Source organism: Mauremys mutica, chromosome 4, assembly GCF_020497125.1.
Source record: "Mauremys mutica isolate MM-2020 ecotype Southern chromosome 4, ASM2049712v1, whole genome shotgun sequence".
In the NCBI taxonomy this organism is placed as follows: Eukaryota; Metazoa; Chordata; order Testudines; family Geoemydidae; genus Mauremys; species Mauremys mutica.
Window position 1 is genome coordinate 164023795 of NC_059075.1, and position 23974 is coordinate 164047768.

The 23974-nt window shown below is 52.7% G+C and overlaps 1 protein-coding gene and 1 long non-coding RNA gene across 2 annotated transcripts in view; both read left to right on the forward strand.

Annotated features, from left to right (window-relative positions):
* Positions 1–19230, forward strand: part of LOC123369725 — a 46654-nt gene extending 27424 nt beyond the window's left edge. Inside the window, exons 3-4 of the long non-coding RNA XR_006579135.1 lie at positions 947–1026; positions 17554–19230. This is a non-coding gene — a long non-coding RNA (uncharacterized LOC123369725). The remainder of the gene's footprint in view (positions 1–946; positions 1027–17553) is intronic.
* LOC123369244 (maestro heat-like repeat-containing protein family member 7) overlaps positions 1–23974 on the forward strand; it is a 710553-nt gene that overhangs the window by 461794 nt on the left and 224785 nt on the right. The gene's annotated exons all lie outside the window — the stretch shown is intronic.

Consider the following 23974-nt stretch of genomic DNA (forward strand, 5'->3'; position numbering starts at 1 on the left):
AATCAGCTGATGAAGATGAACACAATGAAATCACCTATCCCCGCTGCATGGCCAACTCAGGTTGTCAGCGGCTTGCTTTTGCAGCACAGCCCCCCCTCCACCCCCCATAAGGGCAGAGAAATTCCTCCTCCAGCCAGAGTGTCAGAGTTAGTTAAGCTTTCCTTCTAGAGTAGCAAAGCAAACAAGCCAGTTTCCATGACAACTCGGGCAAGGATCTCTTCAGACAGCAAAACAGGACAGAACTGCAACCTAGGGAGCTTGGGCATAGAAGGGACGAGTGAGAGAGGGAGAGAGAGTGGAATTCCTTCAGTGAGAGCAGGAGGGGAAAGCCCATCGGTGTTTGAGGATACTGTAGATACTCTGATAATAGTTTGTCCTCCTAGAGTGCTTCCACTCCTAGGGCTTCCCAACACCCTTGTAGGTCAGGGATATAAATTGTTGTGAGCTGGGTGCAACGTGTGTGTGTGTGTGTGTGTGTGTGTGTGTGTGTGTGTGTGTAGAGTATCGGAAGGGTAGCCGTGTTAGTCTGGATCTGTAAAAGCAGCAAAGAATCTTGTGGCACCTTATAGACTAACAGACGTTTTGGAGCATGAGCTTTCGTGGGTGAATACCCACTTCGTTGGATGCATCCGACTAAGTGAGTATTCACCCACGAAAGCTCATGCTCCAAAACGTCTGTTAGTCTATAAGGTGCCACAGGATTCTTTGCTGTGTGTAGAGAGAGAATACACAGAAAGAGCCAACCAGTAGCAGAGCTCAGTGTGATGCTGGAAGAAGCTAGAGAGAGAGCTTTTGGGTCTGCTGACTAAAGAGGCTTGGGGCTGTAGGCTTTTGGTTTTTGTCCCTCCTGTATTCAGAGGAGCAGGCCTTAGTACATTGCTTGTAAGCAAACAAGATTGCCTCAAAGAAAATAACAGACTCCATCACTTTCTTCTTTCATCTCCAGGGCCCCAACATTTGACTAGCCGCTCGGATCAAAAAGGGGCGACGCTCTTTTGTAGCATCAGAGGTATCCGAAAGAATGAGGTGAGTTCCAACAAACTTGAACGCAGCTGAGCCGGTGAAACACAGGAAATTGCTCTGCCGGGCACATGGGAACGCTGCACACCAGTTTAGGAAGAAGGAGGCCACATTCCGTGGAAACTGCAAGGGGGAGACTTTAGGCAGGCAGAATATAATGACCCTGGATTAAATCCAGGCTGGGCACCAGGGTTAACCAAGAGCACAGAATCATAGACATGTAGGGCTGGAAGGGGATTAAAGACACAGCAGCAGCCCCCTGCCCAGGCACGCGTATGCAGCTGCTTGGGAACTCCAGGCGGCAGCCCCAGCTCGGCTCCGTCACACTTCATTCGCGGTGACCGGGCGCTCGGTACGCGTTGTTACTGGGAGCTTAACGCAGCCCGACTCAGAGGTAGTGACTGTAAGACAGCTGCTGGCCTGGGGCCCGGGCAGGAGCTGCTGCGGCGCAGCCTGGCAGGGGCGGCCTGTGTGCGGGGGGGCGGGGTGCTAATCAGTGCTAATTGTCATTTTCTCAGTTGGTCTTTTTCCGGAAGAATTGCCTGGCTTTGGCTCCCACAGCACCCAGCCCTTCCCTGCTGGCACTCAGCGGTGCTGCAGTCCTGGAGGGGCTGGGTACTGCCACAGCTTCCCAAGGACCAGGCCCTGCTCAGGGGAGCAGCCCACCCCTCTAGGCCCCATGGAGGGTGTCGCACGCAGGGAGCCACTGACTGGGCTTTCACTGGAAGCAGCGTCTGGCCCTGCAGCTCATTTCCTAGACACGCTCCTGCAGAAACTGAGCCCTGGGGAGCCACCCGCTACATTTCACCAACTCACCACAGATCCGCCTGCCCAAGCTCCTCTCGCATTGATGCTGCTGGCAGCTCTGTTGAGACATCTACAGCTCCCTGAAACTTTCCTTTGCTGACCTACCTATGGCACGGCACCTCAATGCTGCACTGGGCCCCTGCATCCCTCTCCCCAGCCACCCAAGCTCAAATGCTGGCCCATGGTTTCTCTGGCCCTAAATCCCCACAGTCCCCATCCTACCCCTCAGTCTCTCCAGGCCCCACACAGATTCCTCCCTGACGCCACCATTGCCTCTGTCCTGCCTGGCTGTGGGAGCCATACCTGAGTTATGTAATTGACCTGCTGACACCCGTGACCCCTAGTGAATGGCTCCAAGTGGCAGGTATTTTCCCCAGCATATATATCAGTAATTGCAGGCAGTGTGCTCAAAACACTTGGCTCAGAGCCCTGAGATGCTACTTTGGCAAGAAAGAAAACAATGCTAAGCATAATTCCACAGCTGAGTTTCTTTAAACCACATTTTAAAGGGCTGGAAATGTACCCTCCAGCACAGCCTGTGTGACATGCACCAGGTAGCTGCTCCCGCACCCAACCCTCAAGATGGCTGCAAGAGAGAATCTGGGGACAAGGCCTGCCTGCTGGTTCCCATGCAGTGTCACTGGCTGTCCCTGGCGGGTGCAAGGCCTGCCTGCTTGAGAGACCCTGAGAGCAGCTGGTGTATGGACTCAGTGTTCCCGGGAGACAACTAAGTAGGTGAGTGGGTAAGAGGCTCAGGGTGCATATCGGCCTAGGTGCTGTGTGCTGAGAAAATGCACCGTGCATCATACATCAGCTAGGGACGTGCACTTTAGAGGTGCGTTGAGTTAGCGCTGACGTCAGCTGAGCCCTGAAGAAGAGCTCCAGGTGGCTCGAAAGCTTGTGTCCAATAAAAGCTATCACCTCCCCCACCGTGTCTCACCAACTGAACAGAGTAAGCGGGAGTGAATAAATGCAACACTCACAAGACAGCACCTGGGTCTGGGCTAAGGAGGAAATACCAGGGTGCCAGTGGTCTGTCCCCCTTCCCAGACCTGGCTCTGTGCCACAGGGGAGAAGAATGAGCCCCACCACCTGGGCTTGCAGCTCCCACTGAGAAACCTGACATCAGTGGAAGCTGGGGACACTCCAGCACCTCTCAGGATCAGGCCCCATGCCGTGGGGAGAACGCTCACATGGCCTGGTGATTCCGTAGCACTGTAAGTGGACAGCAGACATTTGGTGAGGGGCTGAGACTCCAGGTGGCCTTTGCTATCAGTGGGCAGGGCCACTGCTTCTGTCAATTAATCTGCTGTTCCAGTTGGATTCAGCAAGGAGCAGGCAATCCCTCTCCCGCCTCCCCCCACCAACCCCGAGGTTAGTAGGCAGCTCTCACGCCTGCCCATCTTAGAAGAGGGAACGCGAGACAGTCTGGGTTGCCAATGAGTGCCAGAGCGGCTCCACAGAGACATCAGTCACTGACACCCACTGTCTGCACAGGGGCCAAGTGTGTGCTCAGACGAGAAAACAAGCTGGACGTGGCCATCACAGACTATATTCAAATGCCGCAGGACCAGCTGTGGGCGGCTAGCTGTCTTCAAACCGGAGTCACTAGCACTAAGATAACAGCAACAACACTGCATCTCTGCAGGCCTGTCTATTTGACAGTCTCTACGTGGTTTACAGACATTGGCCCCACCCACCAGCCCCTCGGGAGGCAGGTACTTTCTGTATTACAGATGGGGAAACTGAGGCACACGAAAGCTAAGTGACTTATACCAGGTCACAAAGTGTTAAGAGTCGAGGCTAGAATTCAGAAGTCCTGATGCCCAGTCCTTTTCTCTCACTAACAGGTCACCCTCCTTTCTGGAGTGACACTGCCTGGTCCCGCCCGTTTGGCTCTCCTTGAATGTATTAGGCCAAAGGAACCAAATTGCTCAGTGGATAATATCTGAGGGTGGGGCAGAAGAACCTCATAATTAGCGGATTGTAAACCACGCCCATGCCAGATGGGGCTCTGTCCCCCCTCTAGTGGTGACTGAGGACCCGCTGGCGGCAGGTGTGTGGGTTTATGATACTTGTTGGGTGAGGCTGGCGTCCCGGCACCCACTGGGGCCTGCTCAGTGTCCTTGCTCCCCTGGATGGTAACACTGGGCAGAAGGGGAGCCGCTCTGGCGCAGCACGGGATGACATTTTGAAATCCACCCGTTGGGATTTGACCTTTAATCCAGAGCAATGTTGACATTTCTAGGCTGTCAGAAGAAATCAAGCCTGCTTGACTAAGTGCAGAGCGGGACGGGGATTAATGGCAGCGCGATACTACCGGAGATGGGGTTGGGAAAGGTGTCGCTCCCCGGATGCCTGCATCCACTGGAACTGGGGCTCCTGCCAGCCAGGGGCTGAGTGCTAACCCACAGATTTACGGCTCATGGGTGCTTACGGCCCATGAAGCCCTTGTGTGGCCTGCGGAGGCCCAGAGCCTGATCCTGTGCAGTACTGAGCTCCCTCAGTTCACACAGGTGTCGGTGGGAGTCGTATTGATTTCATGGGCCTAAATACCTTTGAGGATCTGAGCCTCTCAGGATCAGTCCCTTACATACCCCCTGACACTCAGTCAGGCTGTAATCTCCTCCCAATCCATCCCTATACAGATTTGTTTTGGGAGGGGAGAGGGGGAATTAATTTGCCTCATAGCCACCCACTGGACTGAGGTCCTGTTCCCAGTCAAGTCTAATGGCAAAACAGCCCTTGACATCAAGGAGAGAAGTAATGGGCTCTTTAACACCACACTAGAGGCAGTGTTGCCTAGTGGAGGGAGCCTGGGACTCAGGAGACCTGGATTCTAATCCTACCTCTCGCCTGCTGGGTGATCTTGGGCATGTCACTTCCCCGCTCTGTGCTTCGGTTTCCCTATCTGCAAAACGGAGATAATGCTCCTGACCCCCTTTGTAAAGACTATGGATGAAAAGAGCTATGTATTATTAGATTAACATGCTCCCCGGAGAAGGCTAATTACTCACCACACCCATGCTGGTGTAACTCCCATTTCTGTTTCTTATTCCATGGTGTTCAGCCTGTAACCCTTATGGCTGTAATTCCAGCTGCTGTTGCTACTTGTGCTCCCACAAGGGGGCAGTACAGAGCCTGGAGTGAGGGCAAAGAAGCAGTTGCTATTTCAGCCCCCTAGAGGGAGTGCAGGAAGTTGGTGCCCATGCCCAGTAGCTGTTTGGAAGCTGGTGTGGAAGGCTCCATTAAGGGCAGCATCCCTGCATGTGCCCACATCTCCCCTTAGAGGCTGGAAGCTCTGTCAGGGTACAAAACTGGTCAGATGCAGCCTTGACCTGCAGGGAGAAGACAGAGCTGCCAGGGGACACCCTGACTCAGCTGTGTGGTGGATCTCAATGTGATTTCCTCTAATTGCACCGGTTATGTGGACTTTACTGGTCTGCAGCAGGCAGTGCTATGCTAAGGTATCTGTACAGTCCTTAGTCTCAAGAAGAAAAGTAAGTTTGTTTTTATATTGCAGTGGGTTAGGGACTGGGAAATTTGCTACTTGCCTGAAAGGCTGGGGTCTTACCAGTTTTAGAAGTAAGTAGGGCAGTTGTGTTTGTGCGACTGTATCTAATGCATGGTCTTGTGCCGTGACTGGTAGAGCATCTGTCCAGCCCAGCCCTGCAGGGAGAAGATAGAGCTGCTGGGGGTATCCCAGACAGATCTGTGGGGTGGATCTAGGGTTCCCAACTGTGCCTTCTTGCAAGGGACGTCTCTTATCTTTTCATCGCTGTACAACAAGAACGAGAGCTGCTGAGTGCTGCAAAAAGCAGCAAAAGGAATATTCCTGGTGAAAGTGAGTCCTGCTTAGTATTATTATTAATAATGATGATAATAGTAACATCAGGAGGGGGAGATGCTAAGAAAACAGTCCCTTATTTTGAAATACAATGTTGGCAAGCCTAGTTGGGTCTCCATACAATTTCCTGTAATTTGATGGAAGTCAGTGGGATTGAGACTGAGAAAACCCCATAAAGATGTAATTGCAGACTGGAGGCCAGATGTCTTCAGGAGGTGTGTGACATAGAATCATAGAATCTCAGGGTTGGAAGGGACCTCAGGAGGTCATCTAGTCCAACCCCCTGCTCAAAGCAGGACCAAACCCAACTAAATCATCCCAGCCAGGGCTTTGTCAAGCCTGACCTTAAAAACCTCTAAGGAAGGAGATTCCACTACCTCCCTAGGTAACCCATTCCAGTTCTTCACCACCCTACTAGTGAAAAAGTTTTTCCTAATATCCAACCTAAACCTCCCCCTCTGCAACTTGAAACCATTACTCCTTGTTCTGTCATCTTCTACCACTGAGAACAGTCTAGATCCATCCTCTTTGGAACCCCCTTTCAGGTAGTTGAAAGCAGCTATCAAATCCCCCCTCATTCTTCTCTTCTGCAGAGACATCACTGACCCAGAGACAGTGCGTGAGCCTGACAGCTACATGCACTGTACAATTTCTCCCTTTCTCACTGGAAGTTGTGTATGTGTCCAGTAATGCTGAAACAACTGAGTATGTATGGAATCTCCTTCCTTAGAGGTTTTTAAGGTCAGGCTTGACAAAGCCCTGGCTGGGATGATTTAGTTGGGGATTGGTCCTGCTTTGAGCAGGGGGTTGGACTAGATGACCTCCTGAGGTCCCTTCCAACCCTGATATTCTATGATTCTTTGATTCTGTGTAGGACAACTAAATGCTTTATTTTAATTGTCACCATAATACGCAGGGTGAGCCTACGTGAAAGCAGATCTCCAATTGTCAGAGGTCCCAGGCCCTGTATTGATTTGGTAAGGTAGTCTATATATTTGGGGTTTCGGCCCTGTGCTGTATTCTTCATTTAAAAGAAAAATTAGCACATCTCAGGGGAGGGTGGGATCATGCTGCTCCATTATCCCTTCTCCCTGCTCCCTGGATCCCATTTCCTATCACCGGGATGGAGCAAATGCCCCAGCACTGGCTTCGAGATCCAGCCTCATCTGCTCACCCTGGAGGAATTCACAATGGAGTTCATACGATCGCCCCAAAGGCTTTCGTCCCATACCACGAATACCGGGATGCCTTGCCAGCCACAGCACTAACCCCTGTGCCTTTCCCTTTCAATCCCTGCTTCATTGGAGGAAAACCTCTGGAACAAAATCACTTGTGTTGGAATTAACACAGGGCCTGCCCTTTACTGGGATCAATCTCATTTGCTTTAGGCAGGTATTACTGGTTAATTCCAGCCCTGGGATTTTGGCCATCCCTATGGGCCAGGTTGTGCCTCTCTTAGGGCTTGGCTTACAAATTTGCAGCGCTGCAGCAGGGTGTGAAAACACACCCTCTCCAGCGCTGCAAATTGCGGCGCTGCAAAGCGCCAGTGTGGTCAAAGCCCCAGTGCTGGGAGCGCGGCTCCCAGCGCTGTACGTTATTCCCCACAGGGAGGTGGAGTACGGACAGCGCTGGGAGAGCTCTCTCCCAGCGCTGGTGCTTTGACTACACTTAGCGCTTCAAAGCGCTGCCGCGGCAGCGCTACCGCAGCAGCGCTTTGAAGTGCTAAGTGTAGCCACAGCCTTAATCATGGTGAGCAGCATCTTGCTCTGTGAGCAGCCCCCTTGAGTTCAGCAGGAGAACTGGCAGGGCGAGGCGCTGGTCACTCTGAGTAGGGCTGGAATCTGGCCCTGGACGGGGTAGTAAGGAAAGAACCAACATCCTGATTCATTGAGGCTGAGATTTGCAAAGGGAATTAGACACCCAATTAATTTTAGAGGGATGTTAGCATCCAATCCGCTTAGGCAGCTTTGGAATATTCAGCCTTGATTGTTAGGAGATCCTCAGAGGACGATATCCCTGAGAGAGGAAGGATAGAATATTTCCTCCCCTGAGTCTCTCCAGGGCTGTCACCTGGAGCCCCTGGTAGACCGCTCTTTGAAATGGGTGATATGGGGCTTTCCTGTTCTTCCCATTCTGCAGAGGACTTTGTAAGAGAGGGGTCTCCTCTACTGCTTGGCTGCTAAGGTATTTCCCTCTGCTGGTCCAACAGGAAGGGCTCCATGGGCCACAAGTAACCCATTGGTCACTGCCGCATGAGAGACCACTTACAAACTGGGGCAGGACATCGCAGCCCCACAGGGCCGCCCAGAGGATTCCGGGGGCCCGGGGTCTTCGGCGGCGGGGGGCCCTTCCGTTCCGGGACCTGCCGCCGAAGTGTCCCGAAGACCCGCGGCGGGGACCCCCTCCGCCGAATTACCGCCGAAGCGGGACCCGCCGCCGAAGTGCAGCCCGGTCTTCGGTGGTAATTCGGCGGCAGGGAGCCCCCCGCCGCGAGTCTTCGGGGCACTTCGGCGGCGGGTCCCGGAACGGAAGGGCCCCCCGCCGCCGAATTACTGCTGAAGACCGAGCTGAACTTCGGCGGCGGGTCCCGCTCTGTCTTCGGCGGTAATTCGCCAGCGGGGGGGTCCTTCCGCCCCGGAGCGGAAGGACCTCCCACCGGCGAAGACCGGGAGCGAAGAAGCTCCTGCGCCCGGCCCCGCAAGAGTTTTCCGGGCCCCCCGGAGCGAGTGAGGGACCCCGCTCCAGGGGCCCCGAAAAACTCTAGTGGGGGCCCCTGTGGGGCTCGGGGCCTGGGGCAAATTGCCCCTCTTGCCCCCCCCGGGCGGCCCTGCAGCCCCACCACGGGGACCTCGGGGAGACACAACAGGTTAGTCTCCTGATGCCTGAAACGCTTTAGTTGAACCCAAGTCACTAGGGTCAGCGCAGGAGTAATGGAGTGAAATCGACTGGCTTGTGATGTACAGGAGGTCGGGCGAGATGATTTGGCGGGTCCCTTCTGCCCTGGAACTCACTGGAACTGTGACGCACACGCTTGGAAACAGTAACTACGGAACTGCCTACAGAAAGCTTGACAATCAGTGCTGCGGCCACTGTTGGTGCTGCTGACCAGTATTTCCTGTCTGTATCCACGTGTTGGCCCTTGCCTTGTACTTAAATTGTAAACTCTTTGAGGCAGGGACTGTCTTTTTGTTACACGTTTATACAGCCCTAGCCCAGTGGGGCCTGGTCTCTGGCTGAGGTTCCTGGGTAGTACTGCATTACAAATAATGAATTATAATAATGATTATAATAATGAATCATAATAATTGCTGGGTGCTGTTAAGCAGCTGCCATGTCCCACCCAGAGGTGGCTGCATCTGAGTGGTGGGCAAAGCAACCCTTATGCATAAGTTATATATTAGAATGACAGTCACCCTTAGCAGTGTTCATGTCCCTCTCCATATCAGGAATTCAGTCTTTCTCCAGACTGGTGTGGTCCAATGGCTAAGGCACTGGACTGGGACTCAGGAGAGTTGGGTTCTGATTCCAGCTGTGTTACTAACCAAGTGTGGGTCCTTTAGCAAATCAATCTGCCTCTCCTTCTGCTCCCACCTTGTCTTTTTAGACTGGAAACTCTTCAGGGCAGCGACTGGCTGTTCCCATTGGTGTGCGCAGTTCGTTAGCGTCTCTAGATTCTAATGAAATACTGACAGTGGCAGGAGCCCCCAACAGCTGCTGTCGTGAATGGGGCTGAATAGCCTCGATTTCTCATTTCAACCCAGTGCCTTAAACTTCCCGGAATGTGGGCCATGTGGTTGAACTGGCCCAACCTTTGATTTACGTCTGCAGCAGCGTCCTCAGACAGCTGCCAGGGTTGCCTTTCAGGCGTCCTCGGTCTTTTCTAATCAGCCTCACGTGGTTGGCACATCCGAGCCTTTGCTTGGGAATACGGTTCAATTAAGGCTTTCACGCTTTTGAAATGGAAATTCCTCCACGAGCTGATGGGCCTTCCTGCCAGCAGGCTCTGCTGTACCTGATGGCAGCCTCCTGGGAGGTGAGGGGAATAAAGGAACCCCTGCTGGTTTCTTGGGAAGGGGTTGGCCTGTCTCTTTGCAGCTTGAATTTCTGCTCTCCCTTGCCACAGAGCTCCGCTCATCAACTCCTGAACAATGACACAAGGTCTCCCAGCACATCTGGGAGGTGTCAGAGCAGGGAGCTGATCTCTGCTTTCTAAGGGAACTCATGTCACAGCAGCCTCCTTATGCCTGATCTCTTTTCAACCACATTTATGGCATTTGCTTTGATGGTCTTTCTCAGCAACTTAACCCCTGGTTTACTTCCTTCTGGTGCTACAGATTTGGCTTGAAATTCCCCACATAACCTTTCCCCCCAGGGTACAGCCCTTTGGAAGCTCAGAAACCATCCAGGATTGTTTTTGTGTCCAAACATCCTGCCGCTGAAAAGGGCATCAGAAAGACTCAGCACCCCCCAGAGAAAGGCGGCGCAGTTGTTGATCTGTATTCTCTCCTCCTGTGGCTGCATCTAATGTTAAACTGAGCCTTTTTTACTGCAGCCAGACACCAGGCTGAGAGTTAAAAGGTTTGCTCCCTCCAGCCCCTCCTTGAGCTGCCTGGAGGGGGCGCGAAGCATTGGTTTGCTTTTCTGTAAACAAAAGGAGTTAGAGGGAACGAACACTTGGGCTGCTCATTCCGAGGAGTTATTTTTGGCTAGTTGATCTTCACACGTAGGCACATCAGGTTAGCTTCAGCTGCACTGTAGCCGCCCCCCTGAGCTGACAGCGCTCAGACTACAGCCCCCTGGGCCTGCATGGCACCCCAGTGACTTCAGAGCTCATGGCAGGATCAGGCCCCAGATTCTCCTGTATCATCCTCTGCCTACCTGCAGCCCCAGTTCGGATCTATGCGAAGCCCACTGGGAGTCTCTGGGCTTGGCTACACTTACAAGTTGCAGCGCTGGTCATGCAGCTGTGTAGGGCCAGCGCTGGAGTGTGGCCACACTGACAGCTACCAGCGCTGCAGTGTGGCCACACTTGCAGCACTTTCCAGCGCTGTATTGAGAGGTGCATTGTGGGCAGCTATCCCACAGAGCACCTCGTCCCGTTTTGGCGCCGTTTTGGTGCTGAGTATTGTGGGAAGGGGAAGGAAGTGTGTGGGTCATTCCGCTTCCTGTTCCAACGCCCCGTGGTGCATCGCTTCACATCCCAGCATTCTGTCTTTCTGGCAACGTTTGGCGCCATTGTGAGTGTCTTTCTGCTCTGTGTGTGAATCGCGATTTCTGTGGGAAATGGAGCCCGAGCTGCTGAGGACTGTGCTGATGAGTGTCGCCAGCACAACACGTTTGGCAGTCGAGCTATTCCTTCAGCTCCAAAGTGACAGTGAGGAGTCTGACGATGATATCGATATCGATTCTCCTGCCGCGTGTGACACTAAAGTGCTTGTGGCATTCACGGAAATGCTCAGCACCGTTGAACGCCGCTTTTGGGCTCGGGAAACAAGCACTGAGTGGTGGGATCATATCGTCATGGAAGTCTGGGATGACGAGCAGTGGCTGCAGAACTTCCGTATGAGAAAAGCCACTTTCATGGGACTGTGTGCTGAGCTCGCCCCCACTCTGCGGCGCAAGGACACAAGATTGAGAGCTGCCCTAACGGTGGAAAAGCGGGTGGCTATTGCAATCTGGAAGCTGGCAACTCCAGACAGCTACCGGTCGGTCGGGAACCAGTTTGGAGTGGGAAAGTCGACTGTTGGAATCGTTTTGATGCAAGTTTGCAAGGCAATTAATCGCATCCTGCTAAGAAAGACCGTGACTCTGGGGAGCGTGCAGGACATTGTGGATGGCTTTGCACAAATGGGTTTCCCTAACTGTGGAGGGGCAATAGATGGGACGCATATTCCTATTCTGGCCCCCCCCCCCCCCCACCTGGCATCAGAGTACGTTAATCGTAAGGGGTATTTCTCTATGGTTCTCCAGGCGCTTGTGGATCACCGCGGGCGTTTCATTGACATTTACACAGGCTGGCCTGGAAAGGTGCATGATGCACGCATCTTTCGGAACAGTGGCCTGTTCAGGAAGATGCAGGCAGGGACTTTTTTCCCAGACAGGAAGATCACAGTAGGGGACGTCGAAATGCCCATTGTGATCCTTGGAGACCCCGCTTACCCGTTATTGCCTTGGCTCATGAAACCCTATACAGGGAAGCTTGACAGGAGCAAGGACCGGTTCAACTACAGGCTGAGCCGGTGCCGAATGACTGTGGAGTGTGCTTTTGGCCGTTTAAAGGCACGCTGGCGTTGCTTGTATGGGAAGCTAGACTTGGGGGAAAGCAGCATCCCCGCGGTTATATCCGCTTGCTGTACCCTCCATAATATTTGTGAAGGGAAGGGTGAAACATTCAGTGAGGCATGGACCACCGAGGTTCAAGTCCTGGAGGCTGAATATGCACAGCCAGAGAGCAGGGCTAATAGAGAGGCCCAGCACAGGGCTTCAAGGATTAGGGATGCCTTGAGGGAAGAATTTGAGGCTGAAAGCCAACAGTAATGTTTGCTGCCTTGCATGGGAGTGAATTGCACTGTTTACACTGTTATTCTATTATCCCTAAAATGATTTGCAGTGCCTCTTTCTTTACTGGGCTAAGGTATCTTTCACTATCTGCTATAATAAAGACTGTTTTCAAAGCCAAGAATTGTTTTATTGAAAAGAAAAAAACTTCCTTGACAGACAGACACACAACATTTCATGAACACAAGAGGGCAGGGGTGTGGGTTGGTGAACTGTACAGTCACAAGTTTGCATATGTCCTGTCTGGAGTGCTGTTTAACGAATCCTGCACTTCAGGGTGCATATACTGCATGGTGATGGGGGTTGAGTGCAGAGGGTAAGGGTGGTAGGTATCAGGGCTGGTTGGTGAGCGTACAGGTGTTGGAGGCAGCTGGTGGTGGTAAGAACCTGAATGCTGGGGAAAGGTGGTTTGAGCTGACATTGGGGCACAAGGCAAAAAGCTTTGGGACGGGGCGGGGGGAGTAGCACGGTAGTGCTCTGCTTGCATGGCAACGAGTGACTCGATAGAGTCCGCTTGGCGCGACAGGATGCTTAGAAGCTGCTCTGTGCTTTTCCTTTTGGCCACTGCATTTCTCTTGCGGATCCTGCTTTCCCTCTGGCGGATCTTGCTTTCCTTCTCTCTCCACTCCTTCAATTCCTTTCTCTCTGTAGCAGAGTGATGAAGAACAGTTTTCAGCATGTCCTCTTTGCTCTTTCGGGGATTTTTTCTCAAATTTTGAAGCCTCTGTGATGTTGAACATCTGGGCAGTCCAGTAGTCAAGGTCACTGTAGAAACGCAGAAATGACAACATTTAACACGGGCAGCATTGTATTCACTATCTCCAGACATGAATTGTTACACTGAGGGAGTTCTCACTTTAGCATTCTTTTCCCAAACGCATAACACAACAGAAGCCACGAAATGGTGAGTGAGGGGTGCTTATAGAGGGAGAAGTGGGGCTTGACTGATAGAGGGGAGCTGGTTGCTTCGGGTAATCTGGAGTGCTAGAGGGGTTGAGTGAAGATGCAGCTGCAGGGGTGATCTTATCTCCCTATCTCTTCACTAAAGAGTCTCCCAACATTTTTCACAGGAGTTAATCCTGGAAGATGTCTCCTTGCTGCGAGTCACTAGGGAACAGCGGGAGGCTCCTTTAGAGCAATGTGGATTCCGCCCGGGACCCTACGCGGCTTGCCTGTGTTCAGAAATGGTCCCCCCACCACTGGCAGCACAGTGGCGCGGACGCGTCACCGTCACTGGGACAAGGGACACAGTGGCTCTGCCTATAAACCTGCGCAGGCATATTGCCCACGCTCTGGATGAAACTTTTGCTGAGATAACTGAAGCAGATTACCGCGACGTGATAGACCACATCAACGGGCTATTCCACATCTAGAGGCTGGCATGCATGCAGCCATAACCCCCCTTCCTCTCCAGAAACATTTCCACCCAGAAAATAAAAGCCGCTTACCGGTAACCCGCTCCTCTGCTTGTCCTTCTGCAACTGCTGGCTGCTGCGATTGGGTACTTTCCTCCTGGCTTGAGAAGAGCTCCTGGCTGCATGCCTCCAGGGACTCTGGGGTGTCTTCCCCCATCCCAGGAGCTTCACTCGCGGTTTCCTCTCCCCCCGCCGCCTCCGCCTCCTCCTCCTGTCCCCCAGCCTGCTCAGAAGTGTCCATCGTTATCCTGGGATTGGCAGTGGGGTCACCCCCAAGTATCTCGTCCATCTCCCTGTAAAAACGGCAGGTCGTGGGGGCAGCTCCGGATCGGCGAGTCCCCTCTCGGGCTTTGTAATAGGCACTCCGCAGCTCTTTAACTTTCACCCTGCATTGTAGTGCGTCCCGATCATGGCCCCTATCCAGCATGGCCCTTGATATCTGCTCAAAGATATCGTAATTCCTACAGCCGGAGCGCAGCTGTGCCTGCACAGATTCCTCACCCCAAACACTGATGAGGTCCATCAGCTCGCCATTGCTCCATGCTGGGGCTCGTTTGCCACGTGGAGGCTTGGTCACCTGGAAAGATTAACTGATTGCACTCTACACCTGGCTGCAGCAAACAGGAAGGAGATTTTTAAAATTCCCGGGGCATTTAAAGGGCGGGTCACCTGAGGCAAGAGCAGTAGAGTGCAAACTGATGAGCAGAGTGGCTGAACAGGAATTCTGGGATAACTCCTTATTCCCTGGAGGACACTTAAAGCGCTGGTGAGTGTCCACACCTGCTGAGCAGCACTGGATCACCAGCGCTGCACTCCTTATACCCCTGCCGGGATGGGTTTTCAGCCAGCGCTGCAGCCAGGGAGTTGCAGCGCTGGTTGTGCCCTGCAAGTGTGGACGGGGTGTAATTGCAGCGCTGGAAAGCCTCCACCAGCGCTGCAACTTGTAAGTGTAGCCAAGCCCTCTGTGTTGACTCAGGGTGTTCTGCTTCAGTGTTCTGGCCACTGCACTTCCCATGTGGTATCTATGTAATTGCACCTAGCTCTTACACAAGGCTTTTCATCCAGAGATCTCAAAGAAGCACTTTACGAAGCAGGTCAGGATCATGATCTTGGGGGAACCGAGGCACCAGACTAGGGAAACCGAGGCACCAGGAAGTGAAGTAACTTGTCCAAGGTCGCCCAGTAGCAGAGCTGGTGCTGGCACCAGCACCCAGGTGTCCTGAGTTCTAGGCCTGTGCTCTGTCTTGGAGGCTACTCTGTCTAGTCTTGAAACTCCAGTGCCCTGTTCAAAGTCATTTTAGAATAGCCACGGTCCGTTTAGAGACTTATAGAAATGTGGGGCTGGAAGGGACCTTGAGAGGTCATCTACCCCATCCCCCCATACTGAGGCCATGGCTACACTTGCAAATTTGCAGCGCTGCACCAGGGTGTGAAAACACACCCTCTCCAGCGCTGCAAATTGCGGCGCTGCAAAGCGCCAGTGTGGTCAAAGCCCCAGCGCTGGGAGCGCGGCTCCCAGCGCTGTACGTTATTCCCCACAGGGAGGTGGAGTACGGACAGCGCTGGGCGAGCTCTCTCCCAGCGCTGGCGCTTTGACTACACTTAGCGCTTCAAAGCGCTGCCGTGGCAGCGCTTTGAAGTGCAAGTGTAGCCATAGCCTTAGCCAGGTTTAAGTAACCCTGGACTAGTGTTTCTCAACAACCGGTCTGTGAACCGGCACCGGTCCCTGAGATCTCCCTGACATAGTTTAGGAAGGCAGCAAGCTTGTCCCTGGTATCAAAAAGGGTGAGAAACACTGACCTAGACCATCCCTGACAGGTGTTTGTCTAACCTCGTCTTTAAAACCACTAACCACGGGGATTCCACATCCTCCTCGGTAACCTGTCCCCGTGCTTAGCAATCTTTAGAGTTAGAAAGTTTTTCCTAATACCCTGCTTCAATCTCCCTTCTTGCAAAGTAAGCTGCTTCCTTCTTGTCCTGCCCTTGGTGGAGGTGGGGAACAATTGATTGCAGTTCTAGCCCTCACCTCTTCTCATTGGCTCAGAAGGAATCTTATCCACAAGTTGACTCAGCACTTTTGATGCTGTTCGCTTCCTTGCTGCATTTCACTCCATTTGGGTCAGGCAGACGGTTAATGGCTTTGCAGCCAGGTCACCCTGTGCAGCCCCGGGCCTGGCCTGATTTCATGCCGGGCATTTAGCATCTCAGGGAAGGGAGCTCTTCAATTTAGCACAGTTGATTTCCCCATCAAGGGTGCCCAGTGCACAGAAGGAACAGAGCCCATATTCTATCCACCGATCTAGGACTTGAACTTCCCCCCTCCCCCGCCCCCAGCCTTAAACCAATAAGCACAAAAGGGGAAACTTCTCAAGTGTGTTTGACAACCTTAAGGTCCTTGTCAATTCAGGGCATTTGTCTCCATTCCGGGTGGCTGCACCCGTGTGAACCCCTAGTGCAGAGAGGCAAAGCTTTTTGCACCGATGCTCACCTTTGCTTGAAACTTGCCATCGTGAGGTGTCTCCTGGGTGGTCCCTTGGCCTCTCCCGTTCTTTGCCTGGGGCACACACAGTTGTCTCCCAAGGACTAAAATGCTTTAGTTGAACTCAAGTTATTTGGGCTCAGTGCGGAGGGATTTGGGTGCAATGTAACGGCCAGTGCTATGCAGGAGGTCAGCTCTGTGCAGCTATGAAACGGGGATCAAGTCCCCCTGGTGCACATAGCAGCTTTGTCTATCTGTGTGACGGGCTGGCATTGATGCAGGTGCCACCAGTGGCTGGAATCGGGGCAAATTCCCATTACAGCTGAGGCCTTGATACTATCCTCAGCATGTCCTTTTTGAACATCACCAGTAAGAAAAGCTCCATGGCACCAACTCTACCTTCAGTGCCTCCCATCGAGACCTGCTCTCTAGTGCTACCCACGCACTTCTGCGGCCTCCGATGGATTTCTGCTACTATAACCACCTGAGTGTAAGCAAGTGATTCCGGTGCAGATGCACAAGCAGGAATAAACTCCAGCTTGCTCTTGCCTGCGCTCTGCAGGGCTAAGAGGAGTAAAAGGCAGGAAAGATCTTATTTATCACTGAGGCCAGCAGGTAGGAGTGAACCCCACTGGGAACAGAACTGTTGGGTAGCATTTCTACATCGTCGCTTTTCAAAACAGAACTGCCCTGAGAGCAACAGAGCCAGATGCTTTAAGCAATTCATCTGCTCTGCATCAACTTGCAGCTAGCGGGAGTAGGTCAAGAATGACATGCCATAGGCAGCCGGAGTACAGCAGAGAAGGTTGGAGCCGCTAACCGTGGCGTTCAGAGAGGATGCAGCGAGGTGGGACTAGACCCAGCTGTAGGATGGAAAGCAGCGAGGGGGAAATGTGGCCCAGGAGAAGAGCAGAGGGGTATAGACATAGCAGAGGAAGTTGGGCCCCTGCAGCCAGGACATGGCCAGATGCGGCAGAAGGGAATGCAGCCTAGCCACTCCCGATGCATGGCCAGATGTGACCAAACAGGCCAGAAAGTGGCGAAGGTGCAGGCTGGGGACTGCGGAAAAATCCCCATCTCTGAGCGCCGTCTGCTGTCCCAATTTCTGCGGCGGTATTAATTAGATAATGTGAGAGCGAAGCAGGCCATTAGCAATCAATTACAACAAAGCACTGGCGATAAATGCAGATAATTAGGCTCCCAAAAAGTAATTATGTTTGTTCCATTCCAGTGAACATTTTATTTTAATAGTAATTAACTCTGGCTAGGGCAGGGAGGGGAGGCTTTTATGACCTGCTGCGACCAGCCCAGTCTGCATGAAAAATGGAGGGCGTCTGCTTCCAGCTGTGAACTCTCCCTGCCCTCCTCAAAACTTTTATATGCTGGAGGCCACTCCAAACTGATCTTTTCTGGGTCATGTTTTCCAGATAGGTGTCACCTAGGACATGGAACCTGAGGATTTCACGGATCAATGCTCTTTTGCCTGGTCAATCATCCCTGAAGTTTCCTAAAGCCTCGTGGAATAATTTACTCGGAGACATGGACAGCAGTTTTCATTGCCACTGAACTTGGCCAAATGAGGCATCTCAAGCAGCAGAGGGTGCTGCTCATGAGAATGCCATCAGCTGATTTATCCCTTTTACTAGAGGAACTTCTATGACCCTGTCGCATGAGTCCACAGAGCAGCTGTCAGTGCCCCTGGACCTGTTCTCCAAGAGGAAATGTTTATGCACTACATTAATTTTTCAGGCTTGCCTGAGGAGGCAGTTGGCTTTTCGCGCCCTCACGCATTATTCAAACCACGATCAGCCCTATGACTGAGTGACAGCAACCTCTCTGTCTCTGTTTAACAGAAACTCCACATCAAAGGGTGTCCATCCAAGCCAAGGGAGGCCTTTGGATATATTTGAAAACACAATCATGTAAGAATTACGAAACATACAAAGCTTCAGAGCAGCAACAGCTCTTCTCCGTCCTACAAAACATCATGTGATCAATACAGCTTAACCTCCCCACCAACAGACTCGAGTGAATTTGATGTTGATGAAACGTGGTGGATTGACAGCCCTGGGCTAGATATGCACTAGAGATCTGAGCCATTGGTAATCTGACTGGTGCCATTGCATTTAGAGTAAGTTGGCTGAAATTGGGAACAAGGGGCCAGTCGCCATGGTGGGTGCAGCTGGTAAAGGTGTATTGCAAAGTCTCATTACAATTGGGAATGATTATGGTAAACTTCAGAGGATGCACACAACCACCTCTGATTTAAGGCCTTTTTCAATTGTACATTAATAATAAGTCTCCCTTAACTCATGTGTTCAGTTTCTGTTACTTGAAAATGTGGTGTTAAAGTGTAAATATTATAGTCAGTTACTTCATTTTATCATTCATTTATTGTGTGTTGTGTGATGTTATGATTAACTGACATACCATGTAATATATAATCATTGTATGTTGAATAGACTGAAGTGGTAGGATTATAGAAGTATAAGATTGATCAGTAATTAGAAGGGCTAAGTGTGTATTAGGTATCTAAGTAAATAGGGCTGAAACACAAGGCCTACAGGCTGAGGCCTGTAAGATTTTCGCTTAGCTATACTAGGCCTTACAATTAAGAAATGCTTGACATAAGTAAGTGACGAAAGAATAACCCGATGCCATAAGATTACAGGAAAAAATGTGCCAATGGGTGATACTGCGAAAAATTAGCCATTTCATTTTAGATAACAAAGTGCCCGAGAGGCACATTTTTTCTAACACATGCCTTACTACAGGTTTTGCGTCAGTGCTAACGAGAATAAAAGGAACTATACACAACCTATGAAAAATGCGGTACCCCAGTATTCTTGGGAGACACAATACAAATGAGGAAAAAGAGGGTTGACACTTTCACACACAGGCATAGTGAGAATCACATTAAAAAGGAGGGTTCCCAGACTGGGAAAATTGAGTTCCCTGTGGGAAGATTCCAGCAGGAACCATCCCTCTACTGATGATCAATTAATGAGAGATCCATCAGACCGTAAGACTATCTAGGAGGATTTGAGTATGACTGTAGCTATAAATTGTGCATGGATATATGTAGGATTTATCTATGCTTGGATAGTCACAACTTTGCTGGTAACGTTAATAAAAATTGACAAAGAAAATTAGACATTGTTCTTGTGACTGTCTGTGTTGCTTTCCGTGCTCCCAGAGGCTCTAGATCTGTAACAAGTGGCAGAGGTAATTTTCACTCTGTTGAGATTGAGACCGTAGCCAGTGGTGTAAAACGACATTATTAAATCCACTTTAACTAAAATAAAAGGCTACCATATCCCTGCATTCTGAGAATCAGGCAGCATGGATACAGTGCCTCAGAAGAGAAGGAAGCATGCCATAAAGAGGTGTGACCAGAGCACTTCTGGATCTCGCATCTACAGAATGCAGGTAAGAAGGACTCTTGCTTGCTTGACTCTTTCAGTATTTCTGTCATTCAAAACAAGCACAAGGCGTTACCACGTAGAGCAGGGGTTGGCAACCTCTGGCACGCGGCTCGCCAGGGTCAGCACCCTGGCGGGCCGGGCCAGTTTGTTTATCTGTCGTGACAGCAGATTTGGCCGATCGCGGCTCCCACTGGCCGCGGTTCGCCGTCCCAGGACAATTGGGGTAGCAGGAAGCCGCGGCCAGAACATCCCTCGCCCGCGCCGCTTCCTGCCACCCCCATTGGCCTGGGACGGTGAACTGCGGCCAGTGGGAGCCGCGATCGGCCGAACCTGCCAATGCAGCAGGTAAACAAACTGGCCCGGCCCACCAGGGTGCTGACCCTGGCGAGCCACGTGCCAGAGGTTGCCAACCCCTGACGTAGAGTTTACTAAGGGCCACATTCTTAGCTGGTATAAACTGCCATAGCTTCATTCTTCACCTCAATCGAGCTACACCATTTTACACCAACTAAGAATCTGGCCCTAGACACATACATTGTCCTGATTCTCCACCCATGCTGTTCAGTGTTAGGACTGGAAGAAAGAACATAAACTGTCCATGCTCATTCATTTCTAGGAACATTTTAGTCTAGTCGATGAAACACCAGACACCCTTTTTGTGCTAACTGTTATGGCTTTTCATGATTAAAATTATCACCCTTTCCTGCTAGATACTGAAAGCATAAATTTGTTTCACTTGTGCCTCTGAGAAGATTTAGAACATTGCTCTGCTGTGTCTGCAGGATAATTATTATGATTAAAACACATATATAGCACTGTAAATAGCTAGCATCAAGTAGGTTCCTCTCCAGTCTTCAGCGTTCTGATGCTGAACTGATTATCCTTTAAATTACAAGTGGTATATAACCGAATTCTGTATCCACTCCCAGATCTTGATTGTGTCAATATTCCTGTCTAGATTTCCTTATGGTTCTTTATTTCTGTGCTTTGGAAAATAAGACTATAGCACTCTGCATTACTAGCTGAGGGAGAGTACAGCACCTCTATTAAGGCCTTGTCCACAATGGTTGTTTATCCCAATTTCAGCTATGTTTTTTGCTGCACAAGTGCAAACCCTTAGCGTAGACGGGGTAAACTGCTATAAATCACTATTTCCATCCATGCATCTAAGCCTGGTTTCAAGCAGGGGTAAATTGCACCAGTGCAAATTGCAGTTTATAGCCTGTCTACCTAGGAGTTTGCACCAGTGCAGCTATGTTGGGGGCTGGCTAGTAGTGGCTTAAACGACACGGTCTTCGATTCAGTTAGAAGCCTGGCACATAAATTGCCATATGCTGTTGAGACTGGAGAGGAACTAAGCATTTCATGTAGCAGCTTGATTGTGGACCTGTTCATTTAGGCTAACGCTAAACTATGTGCTTTTCCTTCTGTTGAACTAGCTGGATTATTTACATGCAGGATGTTCCGAAGGTGCAATAATTTGAGAGACACATAGTCTGGATTATTGTTCTTTTTATTCAAGGTTTGCCAAGTAGATACTGGCCAATTTCTTTGCCAAGACAAGTAAACCGTCACGCGCTGGCTTCAAACTAGCCCTTTATCACAGTGGTTTTCAACCTGTGGTCCACAGACCTCTGGGGGTCGGCAGACTATGTCTAAGATTTCCAAAGGGGTCTGCACCCCCATAACATTTTTAGGGGTCTGCAAATGAAAAAAGGTTGAAAACCACTGCTCTACCTCTTCCTTCACAGTGGTAACCACTTCAGAGCAGACCTGTTGGAACGCTTTGTGTCTCAGCCTAACGACTCTGCTTTTGGACATAAAAACCAGAGCTCCTATGTTCTACTCCAGCTTGCTTCTCATCAGCCATCTACGATGGACAAGAACAGCAGGACACTAAAGAAACCTTGGACAACCACCCTGGCATGTTCAGAACATAGACTGCAACACCCACCGTGCTGCATGGGACTGGTCACCCCACAGCTGATGTCCGCATTTTGGATTTTGCTCCCACCACTTATCAAGGCTCTAAGTATAATCATGGGATGGGCCAGACCAGGGCTACATTTTCTGTGTAAAATCTGGTCTGCCCCTACCGAGCACGCTGGAGGCAGGTCAGAACTAGGAGCATGGACCAGGCTCTGCACCCTGCGCTACACCCCACCTTCCCCTCTGGGATCGCGCTGCTCCCAGCCACAGGGGGGATCTCAGAGCACATGTCAGTGTCAGGCTCGAGCCCCTTCGGCGCATGCGTATTCGCCTCCTGCTGCCCCAGCTCAAGCCCGAAGCACATGGCTTCGCTGGACCATGCTGCGCATGCGCCACCTGACCCTCTGCCGAGAATCGAACGGGCGCCATGGTTGCGAACGCGCCCTCCGCTCTCGGCGATTGTCCCCGTCTCGACCTCCGTAGTTTTGAATAATTAGAGAGGTTATTGGCATACTCCTAGTCACGTGACCTCCTAAACGTCTCTGGGCGGGTGCGTGGCCCCGTGTGAGCCCCAGTCCCAAGATGGCGGCCACCCGCTACCGGCGGTCTCTGAAGCTCTGCGAGGAGTGGCCGGTGGAGGCGACCAAGCGGGGCCGGGACCTGGGCGCCTTCCTGCGGCAGCGGGTGGCCCAGGCCTTCCGGGAGGGGGAGAGCACCCAGGTGAGCGCCGCGGGGCGGGGCGGGGCGGGAGCGGGGCGGATCCGCGGATCTCGGGAATGCGGGTGGGCGGGAGACAGCCACGGCCCGCGCCTCACCCCCCCAGTCCCTGACAGACCCCCCCAGCCACCTACACCCCGTGCACAGCCCCTGCCGCCCCCACAGCCACCCCCGGCCTGTCCCCCCTCACATCTCTGCTCACAGCCACTGCCTCGCAGCTCCCCTGCCCCCCCGGCCCCTCACAGCCCCCCGATCCCCCCGTCACCCCCTGACACCTGTACCCCGTACACACCCCTTCAGCCACCTCTACCTGCAGTCACTGCCCCCCGATCCCCCCGTCACCCCCTGACACCTGTACCCCGTACACACCCCTTCAGCCACCTCTACCTGCAGTCACTGCCCCCCGATCCCCCCGTCACCCCCTGACACCTGTACCCCGTACACACCCCTTCAGCCACCTCTACCTGCAATCACTGCCCCCCGAACCCCCCGTCACCCCCTGACACCTGTACCCCGTACACACCCCTTCAGCCGCCTCTACCTGCAGTCACTGCCCCCCGATCCCCCCGTCACCCCCTGACACCTGTACCCCGTACACACCCCTTCAGCCGCCTCTACCTGCAGTCACTGCCCCCCGAGCCTTCCCGTCACTCCCTGACACCTGTACCCCGTACACACCCCTTCAGCCACCTCTACCTGCAGTCACTGCCCCCCGATCCCCCCGTCACCCCCTGACACCTGTACCCCGTACACACCCCTTCAGCCGCCTCTACCTGCAGTCACTGCCCCCTGATCCCCCCGTCACCCCCTGACACCTGTACCCCGTACACACCCCTTCAGCCGCCTCTACCTGCAGTCACTGCCCCCCGAGCCTTCCCGTCACTCCCTGACACCTGTACCCCGTACACACCCCTTCAGCCACCTCTACCTGCAGTCACTGCCCCCCGATCCCCCCGTCACCCCCTGACACCTGTACCCTGTACACACCCCTTCAGCCACCTCTACCTGCAGTCACTGCCCCCCGAGCCTTCCCGTCACCCCCTTACACCTGTACCCCGTACACACCCCTTCAGCCACCTCTACCTGCAGTCACTGCCCCCCACTCCCCCCATCACCCCCTGACACCTGTACCCTGTACACACCCCTTCAGCCACCTCTACCTGCAGTCACTGCCCCCCGATCCCCCCATCACCCCCTGACTCCTGTACCCTGTACACACCCCTTCAGCCACCTCTACCTGCAGTCACTGCCCCCCTATCCCCCCCCATCCCCCCCATCACCCCCTGACACCTGTACCCCGTACACACCCCTTCAGCCGCCTCTACCTGCAGTCACTGCCCCCCGAGCCTTCCCGTCACCCCCTGACACCTGTACCCCGTACACACCCCTTCAGCCACCTCTACCTGCAGTCACTGCCCCCCGATTCCCCCCATCACCCCCTGACACCTGTACCATGTACACACCCCTTCAGCCACCTCTACCTGCAGTCACTGCCCCCCGAGACTTCCCGTCACCCCCTTACACCTGTACCCCGTACACTCCCGTTTAGCGTCTTCTACCTGCAGTCACTGCCCCCCCATCCCCCCATCACCCCCTGACACCTGTACCCCGTACACACCCCTTCAGCCACCTCTACCTGCAGTCACTGCCCCCCGATCCCCCCATCACCCCCTTACACCTGTACCCTGTACACACCCCTTCAGCTACCTCTACCTGCAGTCACTGCCCCCCGATCCCCGTCACCCCCTTACACCTGTACCCACCCCTTCAGCCACCT